A 17867-nucleotide genomic window follows, 5' to 3' on the forward strand; every position below is an offset into this window, starting at 1 on the left:
GTGATACAATAAGGGGCCTGCACATGTAGGAAGGCACACTGCCTAGAGTGTACTGTTCATTACAAAGGATTCTCTGTTGGCATTATGGATGAATTGATTATTTGTTACATTGATGTTTTGTCGTTGATGTCAACACTAGCTGATATGGATGGTTACCGACAGACAAGTTTTGAACTTTTGGTTACCAGTAGAGGATCTAGTGTTACCAGCAACAGAGATTATCTGTTGACACTTTCGACATGTTTGTATCAGTAAAGTATATTGGATTTCATGAGTTATATGCTCCATGAGCATGTTTTGGTCAGGTGGTATTGGCTTGGTAATTGGATGTTATCATACACTTTGGTAAACCCTTACCAACACTAGTTTAAAGCTTTACTGGTAGAGCTTTCATTGAGGAATCACGACAGGATGCACAATTGGTGTTGGTGCAACTTCTTCGAGGATTTTAGGATGTTGAAGATGTTCTTTGATCATGCTTCAAATGCTTGAAGATATTGCTTTGGCTTAGTGGACCCAGAATAGGTTCGGTACCTATCTAGGTTATGGACCGGTATCATGTTAGCGTGTACTCTACATGTTACCTGGATGATTTGAGATGATTTATGGATTTGTTATTATTGTTTTGGTCTTAAGACGACATGGCATATCATTGTAAATAGAATTATGTAATGATATTATTGTAATATCTTTAGGTGGCTGACCTAATTGGTTTAGGCCTTAGGGTTTGTATAAATAAGAGATAGAAACTCTTTGTAAAGTATCATGGTTATTGGGAAGGTCATGGTCAAGAAATGTAATGTGCGGATATTGGTGATCGAATTAGATTCAGAAGAGGATTTAGACCTTCAACATTGAGCTTAACCGAGACTATAATCAAGCATGGTAGATGTTATTTCCAGCAGTTCACTATATTGGATTGTTGTCCATTTACCTTGAGAAGGTTGTAGCCTCTCTATAGTCAGTGAGACTCTTTTGTAAAGAGCAGTACGCTCTAGGTAGTGTGCCTTCCTGCAAGTGCGGGCCCCTCATTGTAACACATACTTTCTACAAAAGTATCATCTGACTATGGGTAGGCTTCCCACTGTGGGTTTTCCTTTTTTGGGTTTTCCACGTACAAATCATGGTGTTATGTGGTATGGTTTCTTTGCATTGATTATCTGGTTAATTGTTAAGTTATATTGTTTACCAGTATCTGTTCCTACCGACATCTGTTTGTGTTTTACCAGTACTTGATTTGTTTAAGGTTGCATTGTGGATTAAAAGTTATAATCTGTTAACAATTGATTCACCCCCCCCCCCCTCTTAGTTGTTCACCAGTTATCCTAACAGTCTCACTGACTACAAAGAGGTTATAACCACCTAAATATAATTGGACAACAATCCAGAATAATGAACTGCCAGTGATAGCATCTACCATGCCTGAATACAGTCCTGGTTAAGCTCAATACCAGAGGCCTTTGACCTCTTACATAAACCCAATTCGATCACCTATGATCGACCAAATCTCCTTCGCATATGATATTTCATTCCACGACCATGACCATTACAACCATGATCTACAATGAGATCTTACATCAATTTATACAAACCCTAAGGCCTAAACCAATTAGGTCGGCCACCTAAAAGATATTACAATAAAATCATTACATGCATCCATATTATAATGATATGCCATGTCGGTTTTAGACCAAAACAACATTAACCAATCAATAAATCATCCTGGTAACATGTAGAGAACATGTAACATGATACCGGTCCATAACCTAGATAGGTACCAGACCTTATTAGATTCTCCACGCCAAAGAGATGTCTCCAATTAATCGAGGCACGATCAAGGATCACCTTCTGCATCCTGAATCCCATCTAGAAGCCGCACCAACACCGCTTATGCATCTTGTCAAAGATTCTCAAAAAAAATCTCTGTCGGTAAACTCTTAAACCCTTATCGGTATAGGCTTACTAGAGTGCATGATAGCATCTGATCATCAAGTCAATACCAACTTACCAAAACATACTCCAGAACCATCAAACCAAACATATTCCATTGATCCAAACATGTCGATAGTATCCAACTGATAGTCCCTTCTGCCCGTAACACAAGTTCTTCTATCGGTAACCAAAATTTGTTTGTCGGTAACCAGCCATAATAGCTAGTGTTGACATCAATGATAAAACATCAATGCACCACATAATCAATTCCTTCATATTGCCAACATATCCCACATGATTTCATAATGAAAGGGGTAACCTTGCCTAACGCATTGGGGAGGATACACTAGGAGAAGGGGATTGTGGTAAGAAATAGTTCTGGGAAGAGCATAAATCTTTACATTAAACCCAATACCCTAGCTGCCAGAGATTAAAAATTTATCCAATTTGATCTTTATAAGGTCTTCCCCCTTCCGAAGATTAGACCAGGTGAATCTTTGGCCGATTAGGTCCACATCAAGTAATCCATTATTGTTTATGAAATACACTATATCAGTCATGTTGTCAAAGTACTCCTGAAGTCCCACAAGTTTTTTAGAAGGGAAAAGAGAGGATTTAAAATCCCTCGCAATCATCCAATGAGCATTGGTGATGTTTTGGACAAGACAAGAAATGTATTTCCAAAGAGAGAGCCAACCCATTCTGATGTTGGGGATGTAAAGATTAATGAGAAACCAAGAACCATTACTAGAAGAAATCTTAGAAGCCAGGAAGTTGGCAGAAAAGGAAAGCAGGCTGCCAGAAAACCACAAGGTGTTCCACATAGTGACCAAACCACCAAAAGCCCCATTGGCATTGCTGATGAAAAACTGAGAACCCGACCATATTTTGTCGGCAATGTTAGAAAAGGAGGTGTCAGTCATTTTGACCTCTTGGAGAAGCAGAACCTCAATCTTATTTTCTAAAATACAATTCTTCAAGGTGTATTGCTTATGGGGGTTGTTCAGGCCCCACAAATTCCATGAAAGAACCTTCACTTTTTACCTTTGATTGACATGTCCAAGGTCCTATGTCTGCTATTGGTGACTTCCCTTGCTGCTTCCTTCTGCCGAGAGAGTCTTTGTGATGGGTTTCTCGTCTTTGGTTCCATCCCAGCATCAGTCTTCATATTTCTTGTCTTACGTCTTTGCATGATCCAACCATCATCTCCAAGGAGGGGGTAGCCATTGGAGGATGCACCAAGAGATGAGAAGCTCATACAAGGAATGGGGGGGGTCCAACACACTCGTCACAACATTTGGAGGGCTCTTCAAGTGCAATGCCTTAGGGGGGTCACAATAGCCCCAATACAATTTTGGGGTTGAGGACATGTCTGCAATCTCCCCATCCTCCAAAGGAGTCATTCCTTTCGAAGGAGTGGAAGTCAATCTCTCTAAAGAACAAACCCCTTGGGCCACCAAAGAAGTCTCTTGAGGAGGTAACCCAGTATCCAAGTCTGGCAAGGAGTTGGGGGCCTCGACAGCCATCTTAGGAGGGGAGCAAAGGAGTGTGTTGATGTTCTTGGAGATAATCCTCACAGTTAGTCTTAGGACACACTATGATAATAGATTCCACTCTAACCTTTGGTTCTTTGATCTTGAGGGGCTTAGGGTTCGAGGCTTTACAATGTGAGGTGATTTGGCCTGCCATCGATTCTTTGAGCTTGAGGGGCTTGGGGTCTGGGGCTTTACAATCTAAGATAATGTGGCTCGCCTTGTGACATTTTTAACATAAGAGAGTGACATTTTCATAGACCAAACCTTAGGTCCAGCTTCCCAACTTAGACTTGAGGGTAATGAATTTAGGAAGATTCTTACTAACCGTAGCCTAAACACAAAAGCACGCATACACTAGTCTGAATTTGGTTATGGTAATCTCATCCACAACCACAAAGTGGCCAAAAGTATTACCAATCCATCTGAAGGCTAATTCGTCCCAATATTCTGTAGAAGTTGAGAAAGCCAACTTCACAAACCCCGAAGATCACCTGCATGCAAATAACCTGTCACAGAAAGAAGAGATGGAGACAAACAAGCAAGGGTGCTCTGAAAGCTAAAAAATGTATTCATCCAAGAGAGAGATAAATTACAATGATGAATCCTTATAAAAGGATATTGTGCAACCCTAAAAGAAACCCTAATAGGTAGACATTTAATAATTAATATAATTATTAAATGTCACAAATGCAAACTAAAGTGAAATCTTAAGAGAGGAATAAAGGTAATTTAATCAACATGATTAAATTAAAACCTTTACTCTAACACCCCCCCTTAAGATGAGCAAAAGTGCAGTTACAAACATGTGCAAGAAAGCAAAGGTAACTACAATGCAAGAAAGTAAACTTGGGTCCCGGCAACAAGGCCTGATCAGGTACCCAATTACAACCAAATCTCTGTAAAGTGGAGAAATAGAGAAAACCTCATGGGAAAAACTCTACTCCAAAAAGAGATGAAAGAAATAAATGCACTAATAACAGAAAGATAGGAGGTGGATAACATGATACCCCCCATAGACAACTTCTATCATATAAGTACATATACAATGGTCTCCATAGGAGAAAAAGAAAGAGACTAGAAGCCCCCCCCACAATGAAGAAACTCCTGTCGCACATATGGATGCCTGAGGTAGAATCCAAAAAGAGATCCTGAAGCGGCATATAATATTCCTCCCCTTGGGAAGAAATGGATCCAAAGGACGAAGATGAAGAAACCCTGTGAAGAGAGAAGAATCAATCTGTCTCAAGATGTGTGCCATAATAGGATGCTGAAGAATCCCTCTGTCTGAACTGAAACAAAAGATGTCAAATCCAAACTGAACTGAAGACTCAAAAACTGCAACCTCTGAATGCACAGATGATGGTGGGCTAACAGCTGGAATATGGCTATCAACAAAGAGGAGCTGAAAATCCTCAAAGTAATCCTCCAAGTCTGCAATATAGGACTCTACAAACAAAGACGAAATGCCTGCAAGATAAGAATCCCAAGTAGCCATGTCTGAAAGATGTATGATGTCCTGCTTAGCTGAATCAATAGGAGCCAAAGAAGAGGCAATATCAAACTGATCAGGAACAAAAGGAGATGATGTTGATACATATATAATCTCAGTCTGAAGAGTAGGAACTGTGAGACAATCCTCTGATTCATCAGAATATGTAAGGGTGTCTAAATATTGAAGTTCCTTTAAAGTATCATGATCAAAAGGTGTGTTATCTCTCCAACCAATGGGTACAAGACAATCTGAAGCAGGATCCTTTGGGAATGGAGAAAGACTGGGGTCTCCATAGATCTCCCAAAGACGTGTCCAAAGTGAGTGAGGACAATCAATGCCCGATATAGCCCACACAGTGTCAGAATCAACACTAGACAAAATAACTCCTACTATGTGATTTCTAATGATATCCCAAGCTAGTTTTCCCTCTAAAGTTGCTGGTTCAGGTATGAGATCATACAAATAAGGCAAAATATTAAGCCACCTACAGTGTGTAAGTATGCCCTTTGCCCATGACTCATAATTACCCCGTTCTAGAAATACAACTGAAGGGTGAGTAGAAAAACCCATGATAACTCTTCAAATTAACAAATCTGAGACTAAATGACTTTAATACTGATAAAGCAGATCAAATGAAGCCATCCCATGCAAACAAATTATTTCCAAGTCTGAAACGTCCAAGTAAGTGACAGATGTGTTAAAACACAAAGTACTGAATAAAATGTACCTGGTGCAGATTCTGGAAAAATACATGATAGATCTGGAAAGAGCACAGAACCAGCTTTCCGACGCCTATTTGCTTTCGAAAAACGGAGTCCGTATGCAAAAGATATGGCTCCTGGAGTGCAAAAAACTTGTTCTGACTTCGACTAGCAAAAAACACTACAAAACGGAAAAATCAAAAAAAAGATCTCCATCTTTTAGATCGGGCTCGGAACCAGCTTTCCAACGCCTATTTTCATTCGAAAATCCGAGCTAAAATGCCCGAGTTATACCCGATTTAGTAAAACTGCTCCAAAAAAGCCCAAATAGGCCCTTTAAGCCCTCAAGGGCTTAAAAAAAATAAGCCCCTGGTCCTCTGGGTGACCAGGGGTAGGCGCAGGAGGCGGCGGCGCGGGGGCGGCGCTGGGGCGGCGCAGCTGGCGGCGGGCGGCGCGCTGGCTGGGCGCGGGCTGAGAGCGGGCCGGCTGGCTGCGCGCAGGCGGCAGGCGGCGCGTGGGCGAGATACCGCCGGCGGCGGTGGACGCCGGGTGGCCGCCGGGCTGCTTACCGGCGGCGCGGCGGTTTACACTGGCTGCGCCCGGTTTTTTTGAAAAAACCGTGGTTTTTGTTTTTATTTTTTATTTTTCCGCCTCGGTTTTCGTGCCCTAGGGCCGTACGGCCTTGGGGCCAAAAAAATTTGCCTCCTGGTGCAACTGTGTCCAAATTGGACGAATTTTATATGGAAATAGGGGTTTTTGGGCGCTACAAGCTCAACGGTGAGGTCCGTTTGGGCTCAAAGTGCACCGAAAAAAAATACCCCCTATTCCAAAATAAAAAATAGAAGACAAACACAGATCTGATGCAACCAAAACCTGAAAGTCAGATCTAATCCTCGTAGCTACAAATTCTTCAGAAGACGAACAGGAAGCAGCAGGTCTGGAGCTCTGATACCATGTAGAAGTTGAGAAAGCCAACTTCACAAACCCCGAAGATCACCTGCATGCAAATAACCTGTCACAGAAAGAAGAGATGGAGACAAACAAGCAAGGGTGCTCTGAAAGCTAAAAAATGTATTCATCCAAGAGAGAGATAAATTACAATGATGAATCCTTATAAAAGGATATTGTGCAACCCTAAAAGAAACCCTAATAGGTAGACATTTAATAATTAATATAATTATTAAATGTCACAAATGCAAACTAAAGTGAAATCTTAAGAGAGGAATAAAGGTAATTTAATCAACATGATTAAATTAAAACCTTTACTCTAACATATTCCAAAGGGAGTCCTGGAAGACGGACCCAAATAGGAGCAGATTTATGAAGGTCAGTAGCTAGGTCAAAACCAACCTTCCACCTACATAGAGAAAGATTGCTCTTTACATAAGTCCAACAACCAAAAAGAACCAGCACGACATCCTCCTCGATTGTGAACTTGAATAGGAAAAGAGCATCGAGCATAACACTAACAGAGACACTTCCCTTAAGCCTCCATTTGGTGAAGGCCCATTTCTAGACCATCTCAATAATGGGTCGGAGAGAAAAAAAATTCCCAGCAAGGTATTACTCATGTTGAGCATGATGCGGTCCATGACTATATTAGGAAGCTCAATAGTCGTCCCTTCCTAAGTTTGTACACGAACAGGGATATAGTCGGGGTCCACCCCACCTTGAGGATTTCACACAAGCACATTATTTCAGCCTTTGACAATCATGTCATCGTCAAGGTTCCCCTTATCCTTTTCACTAATAAGTTTGCAAGATTATACTTATCTGAGAGATTAAAACAAGATATTAAAATCTTTTATAACTTATAATCCTAGAGAAACATAATACAATATTAGATTTAATAATTGTAAAAGAAATTAGATAAATTTATCAATCTTGATTATCTAATTAGTTTAGAGTCTTATGCTGGTTTATGTTGATGTTCTATGTCTTTCTAGTAGTCCCTTGACTGCCCTCCATCAATATAATTTATTTATTAATGCATTTATTCAACAAAAATATATTTTTAATTTCTTTTTAATATTGAACAAAGCTGAATAAAATACATAAAGAATAGCAGTCCAAAAGAAGCTGTAAATTAGAGAAATGTAAAATAGACTACATGACCTTAAAAGCACAACTATACAGGCTGAAAACAATGCAACCAAATCTGAGACAAAAATAATAAGTCTTATAATAATACACAACAACAAATCTCTGTACACAAACACAACCCAAAAAAACAATATTATATTATAAATTCAATTCAAAAAATTCAAACAATTAAATGTTTATTTATTTATTAAAGTTTTAAAAGAACACTTGAATATTCAACACTCTCACAAATGTGTAATTTGCCTAATACTGTCGGTCTAGCTATATACTAGAATGAAGTCCCCAAATTTTTCCTTAAAAAGAAGAAATTCGGACTTACAATTTAATGAGGAGTGATGTGAATGGAGGTGCATAAAAATGTCAGGGGCCAAGTAAAGAAGCGGAAAAGTATGAATCCTGTCTGGTTAACCGCCGGCAAAAAACAGAGTCCAGCCTGGCACAAGTGCTGTCAAACAAATGCGAAAAGGAAAAGAGGGAAAAAAATTTTAAAAATACCCGCAGGAAAAATATGTCAGGCCTCACGGCTGGCAACCAGATAAGATTATTACAGCTGGCACTCACATGTACGCACGTACGATGATTAACAGGCCTGTACTTGTTGCTGACGTGGACAGAATTTCTTTTTACTTGCCCCTGGGCCCACCGCCCACCTGTAAAAAGCTTCGCACTTTGACTTTTGTACTTTTTGACTAAACTTTTTTTTAGGGTTTTTTTAAATCTCGGAAAAGAGCCGCAAATATTGGGGTTAGTGCTCCGGCGTCTGCGGCGCGGTTTGTGATTGGGGACGGTGGTTTGGTAGAAAGCACTTTTTCTATTTTCCACTACGTGATATGTGGAGGAATAAAATGGATTTGAAATTTTTTAATTGGAGACAGCTTTATTTGAGTGTTATATAGTGAGGGTAAAATATTAGAATTATTTGATAGGAGGTGTTTTCGGTTTGTTGGAATATGAGCCATAAAAATGTAAAAAACTAAGGTAATTGATTAAATTAAGGAACATCATTGTCATAAAGAATAGATAGTTATTATATTAGGAGGTGGAAGAGAAGGCTTATATGCAGTAAAAAGAATGATTATGGACATCTTTATTTATTGATTATAATAAGAAACATCGTTGTCATAAAGAATAGATAGTAATATAAGGAGGTGCAAGAGGAATATCATTTATAGTAACAAGAATGATTATGGGTCTTTTTATTTATCTTAGAGATTCAAGATAGAAAACGACATTAGCACCTTCTATTTAATGGGGTATTCATAACATTTTTTAACGCTACCTTATATCTTTTTAGAGGGATTTGCATTAGGTGAATATAGTATATCTTAAGAATAGCAATTCTCATTATCTGAGTGATTTTGTCAATATGGAGTTACTGGTAAACATTATTTGAGTATTGTCACCAAGTAAGAATTCTATTCCTGGTATAGAATAAACTCTTCTAGAAATCAAGGAGGTCACGCAGTTGTTAGAATTCTAGTGCAACCTTCTTTGTTTATGTATGGATCTAAAAATAAGATGTAAGTTCAACAAGTTTCTCAATTAAATAATGAGGGTGGTATAGATGGAGCCAAGCTTAACTCTATTTTAGGAGATATTAAGAAGGAGATCATCTAAAACTATTCATAGGATGTTTGTTTAGAAGAATGATTATGGACCTCTCAAGTATCCTAAAATTCAAGATAGAAAACAACATTAACACCTTCCGGAAGAAGTATCAATTGGGTTTGGGGTTTCTTTCTAGGAGTATTATGCCTAAGAGTATGATCCATACCTTCTAGATGGATAGTCGAGACATATTTTGTTCCAGATTCACCATGGGGGAATCATAACATTTTTTCACACCATCCTATATCTTCTTAGATGGGTTTTCATGAGGTGGATAGAGTATGCTATCTTTAAAGGAGGCAATAATAAACAACTATAAATATGTGAGTGACTTTCTTAGTAGAAGGATATTGGTAAACATTATTTAAGTGTTATAGTCAGGTAGAATTTTACTTATAGTATACAACACACTCCCCTAACAATTGAGGGGGTCATGCAAGTGTTATAATTCTAGTGCAGCCTTCTTTTCTTACACGTGAACCTAAAAATAAGATGTAAGCACAAGAAGTTTATCAATTATAATGAGGGTGATGTGGATGGAGTCAAGCTTTGCTTTCAATTAAGGATATTAAGAAGTTGATTGAGGTGAAGGAAATGGCTCTTTAACACATATATCAAATGAAAGATTATTGATGTGATTTAATTGTTCAACTCTTTTGTTCTTTAAGATTATGGTTTTACATGTTTAGTTTCTTCCTTTTTAATGAATTTAGAAGAATCATTTAGAGAAGGGTTGATAATATGGAATAGAGAATCTTTAATTAAAATACTTGAATAAATATTTAATTTTTAAAGACGCTTCAATCTTACTTAGAAAGAGGTAATGGGTACAATTTATATTGTAAAAAAAATTATTAAGAAATTTATTAAATATGGATCATCCACATTTCATACTTGTATTTGAAAAAAAAAGAGAAACAATTGAAAATATGTTTTCCTAACTATTTTTTTATTTACAAAAATTAAAATATTATTTGCAAAGAATATTGATGGTTTTATTTAAGTTTTTGTCTATATTTATGATTGTGAACCTCAAAGTTTGACACAAACCCTAAAATCTCTAGTGAAACCTTAACTCTTTATATTATATAAAGAATTTTATGTATAACTTATCATAAATAAGAAATCACTCCCTACATGTGTGAGACTATATGTGAAAAAATATAACCTTAGTCTATGGTTAAATTATTGCATATCTACAACTCCCTAAGTGATGTAGGAGCATCTCTAGTTCTTGGCAATCTTGCATCAACCAAAAACATTTACATTTTACTTTGGCTTTGCAGTTTCATCATTCTACTCTGTGTTTTGCCACATTTGTTCATTGGATCTTGTGGAGCTGGATTTTGTTTGCGGACATGTTCATCTACCTTACCCTAGGTCTGTGGGTCGTTTGGATCTTTTTTTCGACAAGTTATCGCTTTTGAAATGTGGGACAATTTTCTGATCCATGCACCGGAGCAGCTTGGACCCATCTACTAATGGAGAATATTGTGGATCATTTTTGTAGCTTGCGGAGCCTAATTTCATACCCTCTGAGGTTACTTGGTTCGTGTTCAAACTTCCCCTGGGTCCGCACATCATTCTATGTTGTTTTCGGAGGAATTCTTTTGGTGGAGGCTAACCTTAGTTGTTCTACCTGTTACATCTTCTTCATCGGTGTTTGTTTTCATCTTTGGCTGATGTGGATCATCCTAGAGCTATGAATACCATACATATCAATGTAATTAAGCATATGAAAGACAAATCATAGAATATGGAAGAATAATCAGGACAGGAGATCTAGAGTTGGATCGCATTCTTGTTGAAGCCCAAATTTGATATTTTGAGCATGTTTTTAATTAGGCCTATGTGTCGAATCTGAAAGCCCGCATGTTGTTGGCCAAGTTTTATTTGGAATTCTATGATATAATATGTCTAATTTTGCATTGCCTCCATCACATTGTGTTGCTTCTGTTGTATTTACTCTTGCTGCATGGTCCATAGTGTTCTCCTTGAGGACCCTCCTGCCATGACTATAAAAAGTGGTATTAGAGCAAGTTTTTTGTTCCAGAGATTGCGAAGTCCTATAAGAATTTTGTTGTGGGGTGGCGGAATTGAGGATCCAACCTGCAGCTGTAGAGGACTTGTGTGAAGATGGACCGAAGAAATGCTAGAGGTGGTGGACTGCGTGGAAATGCAAATCCTATTTGTGATGGAAATGTTGAGAGGAATTTCAGCTCGATTAGAAGCTGTTGAAACCACCTAGAGAAGAGGTTGACATGTTGAAAATGTGAGTGACGATGAAGAGGAAGTAGAGGTTGGAGAAGAAGGAGCAAATCAACCGGCGAACGATCCCGAAGAAGAGAGATTTCTAAAATTCTTGACCAGAGTAAATACCAAACCACATTTTAATCCACCAAATTATGATGGCAAGTTAGATTCAGATGAATTGTTTGATTGGATCACAGAGATGGAAAAGTATTTTGATTTTGAGAACACTATTGAAGAGAAGAAAGTGAAATATGCTTGCACCAAGTTGAAAGGACATGCATCTCTTTGGTGGGACCATTTGCAGGTAGATAAACAAAGAAGAAGTAAAGAAAAGAGTAAATCTTGGGAGCGGATGGTTAGCAAGTTGAAATCGAAGTTCATGCCTATCGATTACCAAGTGAATATGTTCCAGAAGTTGTAGAATGTGAAGCAGAAAGAATATAGTGTGAAGGAATATACAGAAGCATTCTACAAGTTGAATATTAGATCCAGACATATTGATGATGAGATTGAACAAGTTGCTAGATATTTAAATGGGTTGTGGATGTCTATACAAGATGAACTCAGTTTAATCAAGTTGCAGAGTGGAGGAAGAAAGCTTATAGTATAACCTAAAGGCAAAGGAGAAGTTGAATAAAAGAAGTGAGTAGAAGCAAAGAGGTAGAGGAGGAATATTTCAAGGAGAAAAAACCTATATCGAAGGAAGAGGACCCTATGTAGATCAAAATAAAGACAAGGAAGTTAGCAGGGATGGTAATTCATACCAAAGGGATGACAAAAAGTTTTATCAGAGAAAATAAAATGATGGTTACTGGAATGAGGGTTATGGAAAAGAAGATAGAAGATAGGAAAAGAGAGTGTTTAGAGGAACCTGCTTTAAATGTGGAGGAGAAGGACAACATGCTTTTGAATGTAAGAGGACAAAGAACCGTGGAAGAGTAGCATTGGTGGAAGAAGAACCTACTGGATCAGATAACAGACTAGAGGATGGAGAGTTGTTGATGATGAGAAGAGAATTGTACCATATCGAAGGAGAGCAAGAACCCTTACAGAGGAAGAATTTGTTCAAGACAAGATGCAAAGTAGTCAGTAAGTATTGTAAAGTTATAATTGACAGTGATAGTACATATAACCTTGTTGTGGAAGAGATGGCGAATAAGCTAAATTTGGAGAGATTGAAGCACCCTAAGCCCTATCAAATAGCATGGATTCGGGATGATCATAAGGTATTAGTAAGTGAACAATGTTTGGTAAAATTGAAGATTGGATCTTATCATGATGAAGTTTTGTGTGATATTATACCTACGGATATATGTCATATCATGTTGGGTAGACCTTGGCAGTATGATAGACAAGAAATGCATGATCGAAGGAAGAATATATATATTGTTGTTGCAAATGGGATGAAACAGACCTTGTTGCCTTTGGAGGAACCTTTGAAGAGTGAAGTTTGTACTAATGCTAGAATTTGCTTGGTAGATGGAAGGAAATTCCTGGATGGGGTAAGACATGAGAATATGTGTTTTACTTTAGTTCCTAAGAAGATTGGAAATCCAAAGCATGAAGAAGAATGATTAGAGGAGATACAGGAGTTACTGACCGAATATGAGGATATCATTCCAAGCAATGTACCTAATGGATTACCGCCTGTAAGAAGAGTCAGTCATTGCATGGACTTGATTCTCGGAGATAGTTTGCCTAATAAAGCAGCACATCGGATGACACCAACAGAGAATGGATAATGGAGGATGTGTACTGACTCTAGAGCAATAAACAAGATCATAGTGAAGTATCGATTTCCTTTGCCTAGGATGAATGACATAATGGATTGTTTAAGTGGAGCCAAATATTACACAAAGATAGACTTGAAAACTGGATACCATCATATCAAAATCAGAGAAGAGGATGAGTGGAAGACAACGTTCAAATAAATGAAGGATTGTATGAATGGTTGCTGATGCCTTTTGGACTAACTAACGCACTGAGTACTTTCATGAGGTTGATGAATGAGGTATGAAATAAATTATTGGGTAAGTTTGTTATTGTGTACTTAGATGACATCTTGATTTTCAATAAGACAAAGGAAGAACATATGTTGTATTTTAGATAAGTTTTGCTGAGGTTGAGAGAGGAGAAGTTGTTGATAAACATCAAAAAGTGCAATTTCATGAAGGAAGAGTTAAACTATTTGGGATTTGTGATATCTACAGATGGATTGAAGATGGTGTGGGGAGTGGTTGTTGTTGCAACAAAATATTGACCTGTCAATGCCTGATACAACTACTAGACTTATAGAATCCATAGGAGGCGATTAAGACATGTCGCAAACACACTACTTTTGTTGCACAGAGACCAAGGGTGCACACCTTGCAACAATCCCCCCTCAACACAAGAGGGGTTTGAACCCATGACCCAACTTTGATACCAATTATTGGGAGTGGTTGTTGTTGCACCAAAATATTGAACTGTCAATGCCTGATACAACCACTAGACTTATAGAATCCACGAGAGGCGATTAAGCCACATCGCAAACACACTGCTTTTGCTACATAGAGACCAAGGGCACACACCTTGCAACAGATGGATCCTGAAAAGGTAAGAGAAATTGTTGAATGGCCTACACTGGAAAATATCAGGCAGGCAAGATCATTTCATGGATTGGCTAGTTTTTATGGAAAGTTCATCAAAAAATTTAGTTCAATTTGTAGCCCTATGATAGAAACACTAAGAGGAGAAAGGAAGGATTTCAAGTTGACATTTGGAACAAATGAGAGTTTTGAGTTGTTGAAGAAGAAGGTGATAGAACAACCTGTGTTGGCTTTACCATATTTTAGCCAAGTATTTCAAGTGGATTGTGATGCAAGTGGGAATGCAATTGGAGCAGTGTTAAGTCAAGAGGGGAGACTGGTAGCTTATTTCAGTGAAAAATTGAATGATGCAAGAAGAAAATATTTTGTGTATGATCAAGAGTTTTATGAAATAATTCAAACATTGAAGAAGTGGAGACATTATTTAATGACTAAGGAGTTTGTGTTGTATACTAATCATCAAGCTTTGCAATATTTGAACAGTCAAGGTAATCTAAATCAAAGACACATGAGATGGGTGGAGTTCTTGCAGAGTTATACCTTAGTTTTGAAGCACATAAGTGGTAAGTCAAATAAATTTGTTGATGCCTTAAGTAGAAGAAGGGACTTGTTGATAAAGATGAGTGGAATTATTGGGTTTTGAGGAATTGAAGAACTTGTATGAGAATGATCCTGATTCTACAGTTTCTTGGAGAGCTTGTAAGGAACCTATTGTGATGGATAGGAGTAGGTGGCTAGATTATTTAATTCAAGATGAGATGTTGTTCAGAGGAATCTAGTTGTGTATACCTAGGAGCTCTATGAGGGAGAATTTGATAAAAGAGAAGCATAGTGGAGGACTAGTAGCACACTTTGGTGTTGATAAGACAATAGCCTTGGTTAGTGAGAACTACTTTTGGTCTCAAATTCATAAGGATGTTAAGAAGTTTGTTCAGAGCTATAGAATTTGTCAACTTGCAAAAGGTAGCAGTCAAAATATTGGATTGTATAAGCCTTTGACAGTTCTGGAAAGACCTTGGGATGACATAAGCATGAATTTCATACTTGGATTGCCTAAGACACACAGAGTAAATGATTCTATATTTATGGTGGTGGATAGATTCTTAAAGACGGCACATTTCATACCCTATAAGAAGACAATTGATGTTGTGCATATAGCTTACGTATTTTTAAAGGAGGTGGTGAGACTACATGGATTACCTAAGAGCATAGTTTCTGACAGAGACACTAAATTTCGTTGGATATTTTTTGAGAATGCTTTGGAAGAATATTAAGACAAATTTAAAATTCAGTTCTACTTTTCAACCATGGACTAATGGACAGACAAAAGTATAAATAGGAGTCTGGGAAATTTGTTGAGATGCTTAGTTGGAGAGAAAACTGGAAGTTGGGGCTTGGTTCTTGCACAAGAAGATTTTGCCTACAATGATTCAGTGAACATGAGTATCAGTAGAACACCCTTTGAGATTGTTACCAGAGTACACCCTAGAGGCATATCAGAGTTAAGGAATATCAATATTTAAGGATAAAAGGAGTGAAAAATTGGAATTATTTGTAGAACATATGAAGACAATGCATAGATAGGTTAAACAACATTTGGAGGACATGAACAATAGGTATAAGGAGAAGGCAGATGAAAAGAGGAGACATAAGGAATTTGAAGTGGGAGATGAAGTGATGGTGTATCTAAGAAAAGAAAGATTTCCAATTAGTACCTATAATAAGTTGAAAATGAGGAAGTTTGGACCTTGTAAGATCTTGAGGAAATTTAGTTCCAGAAATGCATATGAAGTGGAATTACTTGATACCTTGGGTATTTCACCTATTTTCAACATTGCAGGCCTACATCAGTATCATAAGGAAAAAATCAGTGAATAAAGTACAATAAACTTGGAGAAGCAAATACCTTAGAGGCTATCAGACCAGATTGAAGAGATTTTGGATACCAAAATTGGGTGTAGCACCCAAGGCAAACAATACAAAGAGTTGTAAGGTAAGCACAGTGCAGAAAACACTCTCCTATTGTCAATTCTAAGGGGATTAGCAAGAAAGGAAGTTTTTCAATTTCAGTTTGTAGTACATTAAAATAAGCATAGACAAAAGATTAAGATGAACTAGATAGAATAGCACCAAAGAAAGACACCAGATATACGTGGGAAAACCCTTATGGGTAAAAAAACCCACCACCAAAGAGAGATCACTTTATTCAGTAAACAACACGATTACAATAAAGTTATCATATCCTCTTTTCCGGACTTTGATCTCAGAACTCTGTTCTCACCACATGCAGACACCTTGACTTGGCTACTTATAAAACCATCACCTCCACACAACCTTCATGCACACCCTTCTTCGCTCTGCTCATTGGTTACATCTCTGGCAACCGCCATCTGTCCAACCAACTATTCCTCTGTCAGTTTGTATAACGGCCTTGGAACGTAACCATCGAGTAACAACCTGTCCATTCATGAACTCATGGAAAACATATTATCCCACATTCATTCGAAAGTCGGGTCGGTTTGTATTCAAATACACCGACAGAAACATTCCAAGTGTCCATCTACTAGTCTTTTGGACTTCGGTCCGGGCAACCATCCGCAGTCAGATACTTCTCTATCGGCCATCGGAACCAACATTAAAAACTTTCCCCTATATCTGATCAACAGTAGACGACTTCATCGGCCCATTGGAACCAGCACTTAGAAGTTACCCTGATCCCCGATCAACAGTAAACGACTTCATCGAACTTTGGCGTAACTTTCATCTAGTCAATTCAATCGCAGAAGGCGACCTCATCGAGTATCGGTGTAGCAAACAACCAGTTCTCCCGATCTCCAAAGATACTCGATCACCAAAGTAAATTCCATCGGTTCATCAGGAAGACAACCAAACAATTATCCTGATCATCCGATCTTCCTTAATCTCTTTCTGCGCTCTACCACGTGGCACCCCCCGATTGGCTCCAGGGTCCCTACCCTGCCACCTTAGCATGACCTCACTAATCACATGGAATGAAGCTCTTCTTTGTCGTTGGGTCCCACCATGGTCACCAAGTCATGGGGAATAAACTTCATGCATCTTACCATAGCGATATAGTGACAATCGTATGATCATCCCGGACTTGCTCACTCATTAACTTGCCTGAGCTTCTCTCTTACCAGGTACCACCATTTGGTCACTAAGCTATGATGGATAACCTTCGTCCATCTCACCATAGCGGTATAGCAACAATAATTTGATCATCCTGAACTTGATCACCTATTAACTGATCATAGGAAGAAGGTTCCATTGGCCATCAGCATAACTATGAACAAGCAATCTCGATCCCCGATAAACCAAACAAGGAGGATACATCGGGTAGACCTAACCTGATACTTGTCCGCAACATGTTCATTGGCCAGAGTTACACTAGTAGGAAAAGTCCACAACCCGATACCTTCCCACAAGCTATTCCATCGGGGTAAGTTACATCGATCAACTTGAATGTTGGTCAGGAGAATTCGAGGCATATTTCCAACAAGAGTATCTTGTGAAGTGGAAGGATAGACCAATTGAAGACTCGTCATGGATTTCTCAGGCTAAGGTAGACCATCTTGGTTTTCCTCTAGCCCCCATAAAGTGGGGGACTCACTTTTTTTTATCAACCCCGAATGTC

The sequence above is a fragment of the Cryptomeria japonica genome, chromosome 8 (genome assembly GCF_030272615.1).
Source record: "Cryptomeria japonica chromosome 8, Sugi_1.0, whole genome shotgun sequence".
Lineage (NCBI taxonomy): Eukaryota > Viridiplantae > Streptophyta > Pinopsida > Cupressales > Cupressaceae > Cryptomeria > Cryptomeria japonica.